Raw genomic sequence first — 11258 nt, 5'->3', positions numbered from 1 at the left:
TGAAGAATTTTGGCGAGCGAGTGCAGCGAGCGAGCTGACAATTTTTGTATTTCAGCTTACAAAACATGGAATTCTTGTCATTTTTGGTTATTAAATCTTCGAATGACAATTCTAATCAAGATATAGTGATGGTCTTATAGATAACGATTTATACCAGCAGTGTTCAACCCCAATCCCATCCCGGTAGGGACTTTAAAAAAGTCCACTTGGTATGCTTTTCGAGCACTTAAAAGGGTTTTTTGAGGGTGATATAAAATCTGATAAATTTTGATAAATTTTGGCGAGCGAGCGCAGCGAGCGAGCCGACAATTTTTGTATTTCACCTTGCAAAACATGGAATTCTTGTCATTTTCTGGTTATTAAATCTTACAATTCTAATCAAGATGTAGTGACGGCTTCATAGATAACGATTTATGCCAACAAACTAAGGACTAAGGACTAAATACTCTAAATTACTACGAGTGAGTATGAGCCGAAATTTTTATATTTCCACGTCATCATTACGTTTTGTTCTTCTTATTTTTTTTTTTGATAAATTTTGGCGAGCGGGCGCAGCGAGCGAGCCGAAAATTTTTATATTTCAGCGTTACAAAACATGGAATTAATGTTTTGTTTTCATCTTGTTTGATTTGGTTTTCTGCCCCCCCCCCCCCAATTCTCCTTCCCCCCGTCCGGGCGAGGGTTTTTTTTTTTTTTCTTCTTCTTCTTCTTCTTTTTCTTCGTCGTTTTTTTTTCTTCTTCTTCTTTTTCTCGTTTTTTTTTTCACGTGCCCCCCTTGCCCCCCCCCCCCCACTAGATACGCCACCATGGCCACTGTTGGTAGTTGATACTACTATGTAAACTTAGCATGCAATGTGCCTATAATAGGCTGCAGCGCAGCATGCATTGTACACACATAATATTATGCATCATATACAATTTACGGTACCGCGTACGGTATAATACCGGTAAACGCTGAACATTATGCGCAATGTACGTGTATCTCCGCGATTCGGTCAGAAAGCAAAGCAGGGATCGGGAATGTCTACTGTTTGCGCGTCAGCTTCGCGCGCGGTGCGGTAACGTAGTATTAACACGTACTGTACACGAGTTCTTTAGTGCGTATATTATGTAACTCCATAATGTGTCATCGTCCACACAAACATTAAGATAAAACAAGGAAGAGAGAGAGAGAGAGAGAAAATGAACGCAAAAGAAAGGAAAGGCGGAATTCAAAACGGAAATAAAAGCGGTAAAGACAGCTTTTGTTTCATTTGTCAACATCTAAACATTGCTGAAGAGGGGTGTTGAACAGCTCAAACACCTCCCTTTTGCCCAAGGGAGGTGTTTGAACACCTCAAACACCCCCCTTTTGGCAAAGGGGGGTGTTTGAACACCCAAAACACCCCCCCTCGGTACGCCCTTGGTAAGAACACTGTGTGATTGGCTACTTATTTCGAGGCACTTTAGTTGCGCATGTCGAAAGAGTTGATTGAATAAATGGTCTGCTAACAATCTGCTGCATTTTGAGAGAGTCAACCTTTGACTATATAGAAAAGATCCCAGTCGCAGGGAGGACTTTCGTTCCCCACATTCAGAGGAAAGTCCCCTGTGACAGACACAATTAACTCACGAACACAATTAGATAATTATTTATCATGAAGTACATACATTCTACGAGCCTTTGGGAATTCTTTGTTTAAATATTGTTGTATTTTGACATTACGCATTGGAATATCGTCATAAAATAATTGCTTCACATCGTGCTCTACTGAGACTTTATCGAAGTGTCTGAGTCAAGATGTTTCAGTAGAATTCACTTAAAATCTTGAGCCAATCATGAATCAATGTTAAAAACGTATTAACAAATGTATAAATGTATTATGCATTAATTTCCACAGATAACAACTAACATTAACAGACCCAAATATACATGTAATACATGAAATTCCTTCGTAGGAATATCGCCGCATTTCATCTATTATGTAATCATGTAACTAACCATGAACTGTCACTGTTCACCTTTACCTCGGTTAGAAATATTTTGTCATACCTTACTGATCAATAATCCAGGTGAACTAACTTTTTGTAAGCCTTTAATGAAGGCAGATAGACCCCTTCCTTCCCTTTCTGCTTTCTACTCTCCTATATCTACGCAAATCATTTCTCCCTCCTATTTCTTCTATGTGTATTATGTACGAGGGCTGTACGCAAATCAAGCCACGCTTAAGTTGTACTTAGCTTACTGTATTAGTCATTGTACGGTTGTATTTCTGACACGTTTCTGCTGTACACTGTGTAATGGCAATGATAAAAAAGTATTTTGCTAACAACTGACGTCTATGTATAATTATGTATGGCTCCAACAACGTATGTATAATTTATATGTACATGTAGGTTCATATACAATGGTAATACAGGAATCAATCAATCATATCAATCAAATCAAATCAAGTCAAATTGATATAACACATAATTGAAATGTGTCAATAAGGCATATTTAGCACAGAATGTTCAAGCGAGTTTGGACAAGAGAATCTCTCTTCGGGGAAGTTGATTAGATTTCTATTCGACTGACTGAATTCGTGTAATTACACAGGTCTTATCACGTACATGACTTATAATTGTCTTGATTTAGCACATCTTCAATTTTAATGACACATTTATCCTTATGGGAGAAAAAGAAGAAGTAAAGTGTCAATAATGACAATTTTTCAGATAATGCCGGTTTTCCTTTTCATCTTATGTGCTTACAAAAAAAAATGTATTTTCCTGTAGTTGAAAAAGACACAACCTGCTGCATTTTCAAGGGTTTGCGCAATTATTGTTGTACTTGAGTAACATACCGATCAAGTATTAAGAGAATATCAATTCTGGTCAATATTAGAATAGTACAGTCTATTTTCCATGATTTTTTTCCACCTTAATTTCTACCGATTCACAGATAGTCTTTCAGGAGAACGAGGGAACTTAATGTTGAGATTCCTTGAGGGAATAATTGCAACGCAAATTAACATTAATTCCACATTCTCTCACATTCCCCACTCGGAAGGAAAATTTTCTTTTGCTATTGAGAGTTCCTTTGAATAAGCTTGCTTTACTCTTCTCTCTTTTTCACATCTCCTCACGTACCTAAATTGAAATGGCGATCATAGCATACAATAGCACATTGGATGATGTAGTTCCTTTATTTTTTGTATTTGATGCATTATTGATTGATCCATCGCATTTAAAATAAAAGATGAAAGGATATGATATCGATTTCTTAAGGAAATGAATGGCGTTCATGTTCAAATATTTCACTGAAATAAAAAGAAGTGCTCCATGCGGTATGCCTGATGTACCTACGACGAATTCTTTGCAGTGCTGTGTCTGGCTTTGATGTTACGTTATACAATTTTATGCAGAGAGCTTTGCTAATGAGAGGTAATACTAAATTATCGGATCGTTAATTTAATAGTCCTTAGTATACCAGACGGTAAGATGCAGGAATAATTTTGTTCTTGCGTGAAGTGCTGTAATGTTTACGTGGTGTGTGTGTAAGTGTATTTGTGTATAAGTTTATCATGCAAAACTGTGTTTGGCCTATGATATCATTGGTTGAATTCAACATATATTCTGCTCATGCGCATTATTTGACGCCGACTATATAAGCCTTATGAAACGCAGGTCGTATTCATCATTTCAACGAAGAAGTGCGAATGTCTGTGATCTGCTGATCTTGCTATTAATCTGTACTTACGGAGTTCAGCTGCTTCGGGTAAGGTATTGTAGATACGTCGCTAAAGCCTGTAATAGGATACTCGCTCTGAACAGGAGATGTATTGCATATTTCACAGTTAGCCCATTTTCTTCATTTCTCAGAAATAATAGGTTTATTTTGTATTATTAGATTATAGGATCGTATTGCTACTGTGTTTCATCACTTGCAATAACATGTTCTTGGAACATTTTGAATATTTTGAATACCTCAAGGGGAAAAAAACAAGGAAACATTGCACTCATGATGCCTTTGAAGAGAGGAACTGTAGCGAATCCGCTGTAAATATATTCTGCTGGAACGGTCTACAACCTTGTTGTGGTATTGGTAATTAGGGAGCTTATTCAATTTTAAAGAATAAATGGAGATAGCTCGTTACTATTTCTTTCATTTCAATTTAAAGGGATAGTATAGTACTGGTGGAGATGAGGAATGGGCTTTTAACTTTTTGAGAAATACCATGAAACCACTTATGAAATGATACAAAGCATACCATTTTAAGAGAAATTCAAAGTTTACTAGATGAAAATCCATTTTGGAATGGCTGTGACATCCAAAAGCAAGGTAAAGCAAAGCGATCCTAATAAAAGGTAGGTTCCATCTTTTGTTAGGATTTCTCTGTTTTGAATAGCTGAGATATTTCACAATCAGTTTTCATCAAAGGAACGTTAAATCCCTCATGGAATTACATACATTTCATATTTCATAAGAGCTTTCTTATTATCTCAACCAAAACTATACGCTCCCTTGGAGGTGTATCTAATAGTATGATAGCAGACAAACATGAGACAAGAATTAAGACAACGTTTCAGAGTGTCATAAAAGGGGTCGGTGAAATTGATGGCTTTGTAAATGGTAACAGAAATTCTCTAGTCGGTTTTATAACCAATGCTATTTCTTTTTAATTTTGGCATATCAAAACTTCACATGAAAGACTCGTATCTGCATTTGTCAAAATGCTCGGTAAAGTGTAGTCTCTTTCAAAGGCCGTCAATCCATCTAACCTTTTATCTGTTTTCATGGAAGAACATATTGACTGTATGCTTACTGGCCTACTTCATATGCATATGCAGTTTTGAGCAACTGCTCTGTGAAAAAAAGGTGTCTTTTTAAAGGCCCATTGTTATCTCGTTTTGGATTTTGACGAAACTTCCTTTGTTTGTATGATTGTACCATGTCTTTGAAAGTTGAAAGTGAACCTGAGTATATAGAAATGCACGTTAATGATCGTCTGACGTGACATTAATCGAGCAACTCCTCATATCCATTTTTGATATCATATATTTTACAGAAGAAGAACAAAAATGAGGATGATGGCAGTTCGGACGATCATTCTTCTTATCATATCTGGAACGGTCCATCTGACAGTCAAAGGAGAACCGGACACAACTAAGGCTGTTCAATATTCTAACCAAAACACAGTGGGGACATCAGTTGTCAGCTTTAAGAGCGATTCAGACATTGAGGTTATCGAAAATGTTCCAGTTTCCCCTCAGTTCGAAAAGAGTTATTCATATATGGGTATAATCCCACAACTCGACAAAGGAGGTCAAATTCCGACATTTCAACAAAAGAATTTTAATATCTTTGAAATTGAATGCGAAAATCTGACAGAAATCGATACAAAGACAATTGAGATAGGTACGCCGAATTCTATAGCGGAAAATGACGAAGAATCTACTGCCCCCCTCGTGCTTTGGAAATGGCAGTCAGTTACATGGACATGGGTGACGATTCCACAACTAGCAATGTCCATTCTAGGAATAGTGGGAAACCTGATCGTGATACTGGTGCTATTTCAAAGGCGCCACACTTGCCGGTCAACTGATGCACTGATTGGTGCTCTTGCCGTTGCGGATTTCTTGACGTCGGTGTTCATGGTCCCACTGCCTACGCCTGGCAGCATTCCAAGAACGTGGTTAGGGAATGCTTACTGCAAGGTACTTTACCCTTCAATGCTCATGTGGATTTCAGTGGATGCCTCCATCTTCATTCTGACCTTGATACCGATAGAGAGATACATAGCGATTGCCCACCCTCTTCATTTCAAGCGTCTTGTAACACGGCAGAGAGTTGGCAAGGTTGCTGCAGTGATATGGATTCTAGCATTTTTGGCAAACATTTTCTTATTCTTTGTGGCTGAAGCGAAGGGTGACACGTGCACTGAGATTTTTCATTCGCAGCTTGCCCAGATTATAACAGGCATTATGCTTTACCTCGTTCAGTTCCTGATACCGGCTGTCATCATGCTTGTAGCCCAGGCTCTCACTGCACTGGTGCTCCATCAACAATCCCGCCGGAGGATAGGAGAGGAATCAAAATGCAGCAATTCAAACCCATCCACTAAGTACCTGCTAGCTCGGAAGAGGGTTCTCAAGATTCTTTTCCTTGTTGTCGTCGTTTTCCTCATCTCATGGGCACCAACACAGACGGCATATCTCTTGTACAACCTTCGTGTTCTGCCAACGTCCTATTTGTACAGCCCTATAGGTTCCGCTCTAACTGTCCTGGCCTTCTGTAATTCTTGCGCAAATCCTGTAATTTATACAATTCGGAATCCTGAATTCCGCAAGGCGATAGGAGAATTGTTCGAATCTACCACTAGCACATCGGAAAGAACGGCTTTGTTCAGCGAAAAAAATGACAAGTAATACAGGTGCAAAAATTTACATTGTCAATATCTAAAAGAAACTTCTAGCCATTAGGCCTTCGGTTTGCATTCCAATATATTATGAATACAGATTTATAATTTACGAGAAAGACGAATGACTCATATAAATATTTGTTGGTAGTTAGATTATTTTGCATAGCAAAGCAAAAACGTCCAAAATAATTAAGATTTATTAACATAATTTCAAAGAAACTCCCTCCTGCCATACTTCTTCATTTAAATCACTGATTAGCGCATTTAAATTTTCTGCTGAATCAAACTTTTGCATTCGTATTGTAATTTGCTATGTATATTCAGATCGCCATCTGTCGCACAACTGAGGCTATTGCTTCAATCAAGAGTTTCTAAATGCATGGTAGATGTATTTGGGTGTGTGTTTGTGTGTGTGTGTGTGTGTTTGTTTGTTTTGATAAATTTTGCAGGTCTTATCCACGGGTCTTGTTCTTTGATTGGATGCAGTTTGGAAAATAGAAAAGGTTTATAGGCCATGAAAATGTGAAAAATGTATGTCATGTCACTGACGAGGAGTATTTTGTTTGGCTTACATTTAAGTTCTTTTGTCAATAAAGTGTCTTAGATCACCAGAAAAACCATTAGCGCTTCAATTACCACTGTATTTTGCATTTACTATATTGCGTTTATCGATATCATTTATATTACAAATATATTTACCATATTTGCATTGTTCAACATCAACCAATGTTTATCTAATTTATGTTACGAAAACGTGGAATTTAAAGGCATTTGTTACCATTTGCAGTTGAAACAAACACCCAGGTTTAGTGCTTCAAAATAGTTTTAAAATGTGAGTCTGAGATAGAAATAACCAATGTAAAATATTTTATCATTATTTTTAATGTCAAGTATTGTTAACAATTAATGTGAACAATAGTTACAATAAAACTGTTTCTAAACTAAACCGTATACAGTTATGGTTTATTCAGAAATATAGTAATATCTTCTTTTGTTTTAAGCTTTATTGGGAAAAAAGGCCACCATAAGACAAAATTCACAGGCCACGAAGCAAAGACTAAATTAGTGCTAAGGATTTATATGAATATAAAAATTATAGATTTTTTCAAATGCATTCTACCTTTATGTAAATACGTTGGATTTGAGATACATGAAGACATGTTTAGCTCACCAATAAAATTAGATATCTTTTATTGAGTACTTAAACTATGGTTAACGAGAAAAAAGGACGATATTCAGAAACAAGGTGATTTATACATTTCTGGAAAGCTTAAGTCTCTCGGAATATGAATAATTAACTTTCAGAAGGTAAAAATGTCTTCAGAATGATGGAGAGATGGTGTTTTGAGACGCTTTTTAGACCATCTGAACCTAATCTGACGGCCAAATTTTGGTGACCAAAATTATGACGTCATGAAATGTGCAATGTGCTACGCACTCCATCCACACAGTGAGCTCCGTTTATGGAGGGCCGTTGCGGACTGGGTTCGTTTGGGGCACACGTATGGTGAGGCAGTTGCATACGCATGCCCGTTTCCATGTATGCCCCAAACGAGTTGTGTCCGCAGCGGCCTTCCATATCCGTCGCCTCTTCCTCGCTTTTTCTTCCACCCCGACTTTTCCACTGTCACTATCAGTGTCATTGTCAATGTCATCACTCAATCCACTCTCGATGTCAAACTCAAAGTCTTTCCCTACAATATAAGCTAAAAATTGGACGTTTTAATGTCTCAGCCGAGAAAGCAGATGCGACTAAAGACAGGCCAGATATTGCATCCGCTCACCGTATGCAGTTCTGATGGGAAACTGTTTCTCGAAGAACAGTTGTCATTTCAGACGCGCATTGTTCTCTCGTATTTGGTTTTGATGTAACTTCCACTGTCCTTATGATTTTGCCAAGTTTAGAAAGTGAACACTAAATAGAAATGTACTTGAATGTCCGTCTGAAGTCACAACATTAGAGTCAGCTTCTCATATCGATTTATGATATCATGTATTTTACAGGAAAAACGAACAAAAATGAGGATGATGACTATTCGGACGCCCATTCTTCTTATCATATCTGGAACGTTTCTTCTTACTGTCAAAGCACAGCCGGACACAACTACCGCTGATCAACATTCTACCCAAAACACAGTGTGGAAATCCGTTATTAAATTTCAAAGTCATTCAGACACTGAAGTAATCAACAGAAATTTGACGACACGCAGACAGCCTTCAGACAGTGTTTCAGTTTCTGCTCAGTTTGAAGAGAGCTATTCATATATCGAAACAACCTCACACCTCAATAAAAGCCTTCAAATCCAGACATCTCCACAAAAGGATTTTGACTTTTTTGAAATCAACCTCGAAAACCTGACAAAAATCCATAAAGAGAGAGAGTTGAGATTGGTACGCCGAATTCTGCAACTCAAAATGACGAAGAATATACGGTCTCCGTGGTGCTTTGGAAGTGGCAGTCAGCTGAATGGACATGGGTGACAATTCCACAACTAGCAATGTCCATGCTGGGAGTAGTGGGAAACCTGATCGTGATCTTGGTGTTGTTCCAAAGGCGCAACTATTGCCGGTCGACTGATGCACTGATCGGTGCTCTTGCCGCAGCGGATTTCTTGACGTCAGTGTTCATTGTTCCGCTGCCGACTCCACTAAAGGTTCCTGAAACATGGTTAGGGGATGTCTACTGCAAGGTAGTTTACACATCCATGTTAATGTGGGTTTCAGTGGATGCCTCCATTTTCACACTGACCTTGATTCCAGCAGAGAGATATATTGCGATTGCCCACCCTCTTCATTTCAAACGTCTTGTAACAAGGCAGAGAGTTGGCAAAGTTGTTGTATTGACATGGATTTTAGCATTTATGGCGAACATTTTCTTATTCTTTGTGGTTGGTGTGAAAGGTGACACGTGCATTGAGACGTTTCATTCACAGCTTTCTCAGATTATCACAGGCTGTATGCTTTTCCTCGTTCAGTTTCTCATACCAGCTCTCATCATGCTTGTAGCCCAAGTTCTTACCGTACTGGTGCTCCATCAACGATCCCGAGGTTGGGAGAAGATTCAGTCTTCAATAACTCAAACTCCAGGTACCTTGGGGCTATATAGGAAACGTGTTCTCAAGATTATCTTCTCATATCATGGACACCGGCACAAACGGGATATCTCTTGCACAACCTTCGTATTCTGCCAACATCCTATTTGTACAGCCCTATAGGTTCCGCTTTGACTGTCTTAGCCTTCTGTAATTCCTGCGCAAATCCAGTCATTTACACGATTCGGAATCCTGTATTCCGCAAAGCTATAAGAGGATTGTTTAAACCAACCACTGGAACATCGGGAAAAGTGACTTTGTTTAGCGAAAAAATAAGCAGTAATACAGATGCAACAATAGACATTATCGATGTCTAATAAACGTTTATACATTAAGTCCTCATTTTTTTATTGCTATCCTTTATGGGTAGAGGTCGATGATTTACGATAAAGACGAATGACTTAGACAAATTACGGTACGTAGAGTATTCTCTATGATAAAATATCGAAGTACAAAAGAGTAATCAACATCTCCATGAAAGCCATCACACCATACTTCTTCACTTAAATCATACGATGAACGCATTTTTATTTTGCTCTTATTACTCTTCTGCTTTGATGTTGTACATTTACTATGTATAATGAGAGCGTCTTCTGTCGCCCTACACACTTTAAGGCACGGTCACACTGCCCAAAAGTCGCGTAAACGCAAGAATCACGCAAGAAATTTGGTTGTGCGTGCTTTTCCGTCGAGAATTTTAGCTTATCTACGCAATGAAAATCACTGATGAATTGCGCAAGAACTACGGAAAGATCACGCAAAAATCACTAACAAGCCACGCACTTTCAGCGCATAGGCACGCAAAGGCCCCAAATAGGGCGAATTCATGTTTGTGCGCGACGACCGAGGTCCACGGAAAACCACGCATAATCCATAATCTGCGCATTATCACTAATGAACTGCGTATAAATCGCGCATGATTCGAGCATTAACGCGAAAGCGGCAACATTTTCGCGAACGATCACTGATATTCCACGCACATTTCGCGCATTGTTCGCGTAAGAACTACGCAAACTACGCAAAAAATTACGTAAAACAGCGCACTACTGCGTAAACTTTTACGCGAAGCCGAGTTTTGAGCTGCTCAAAAGCTGGAATCGCGTAAAGCGCCGATCCGGCACACACCGGCGCACAGTGGGCCAGAGAGATACCAAAGTGCGCCAAAAGTCATTTTGGGCACTTGGGATTTTTTAATTTTTGACATGCGCTCTTGAGATGAAATACTTTGAAGAATATTTCATTAAAATATTTAAATCAGATATGTACATTAAAGGGGTATATTTCCTACCTGAAGTAGCAAAATACAACATTTTAAGAGTTTCAAGGCAAATTGTAACATCTTTAATAAATAAGTAATTCTAACATGTAGTTTTTGAGATATCAACCTGTTATTTCTCCCACACATTGGTCAAAGTTTATTTTACATCACAAATGCCGTAAAAATGCAAAGAAACTTAATCTTCATGAATATTTTACTGTAAATATCCTTGAAAAGAGGCTAATTTTTGGTCTTTCAAATATATTCAAGTGAAATGTTTAGATTGCCACGGATTTCCAACTAAATTCTATTACCACCACATTTCCTGATGTCTCAGCTTTAAGCTGATACCAGATTTGGCTGCCACCTTTTGCCACTTTTTGTGTTAGAGCCGATTTTCTATGGAACTTTACGTCTGTTTTGGACCTGGCAGCTGTTTAGGAATTCTGTTATCATATACGGCGCCGCATGAGGGCGGCATTATTTTTTAATTTATTATTTCTTTTTCTTGCACGTTAAAGGCCG

This window comes from Diadema antillarum, unplaced genomic scaffold, assembly GCF_040938485.1.
Source record: "Diadema antillarum isolate AM-2024a unplaced genomic scaffold, OU_Dant_1.0 seq00000161_RagTag, whole genome shotgun sequence".
NCBI classification, from domain to species: Eukaryota; Metazoa; Echinodermata; class Echinoidea; order Diadematoida; family Diadematidae; genus Diadema; species Diadema antillarum.
The sequence above is the reverse complement of the archived record's forward strand: the minus strand, read 5'-3'. Positions refer to the sequence as shown.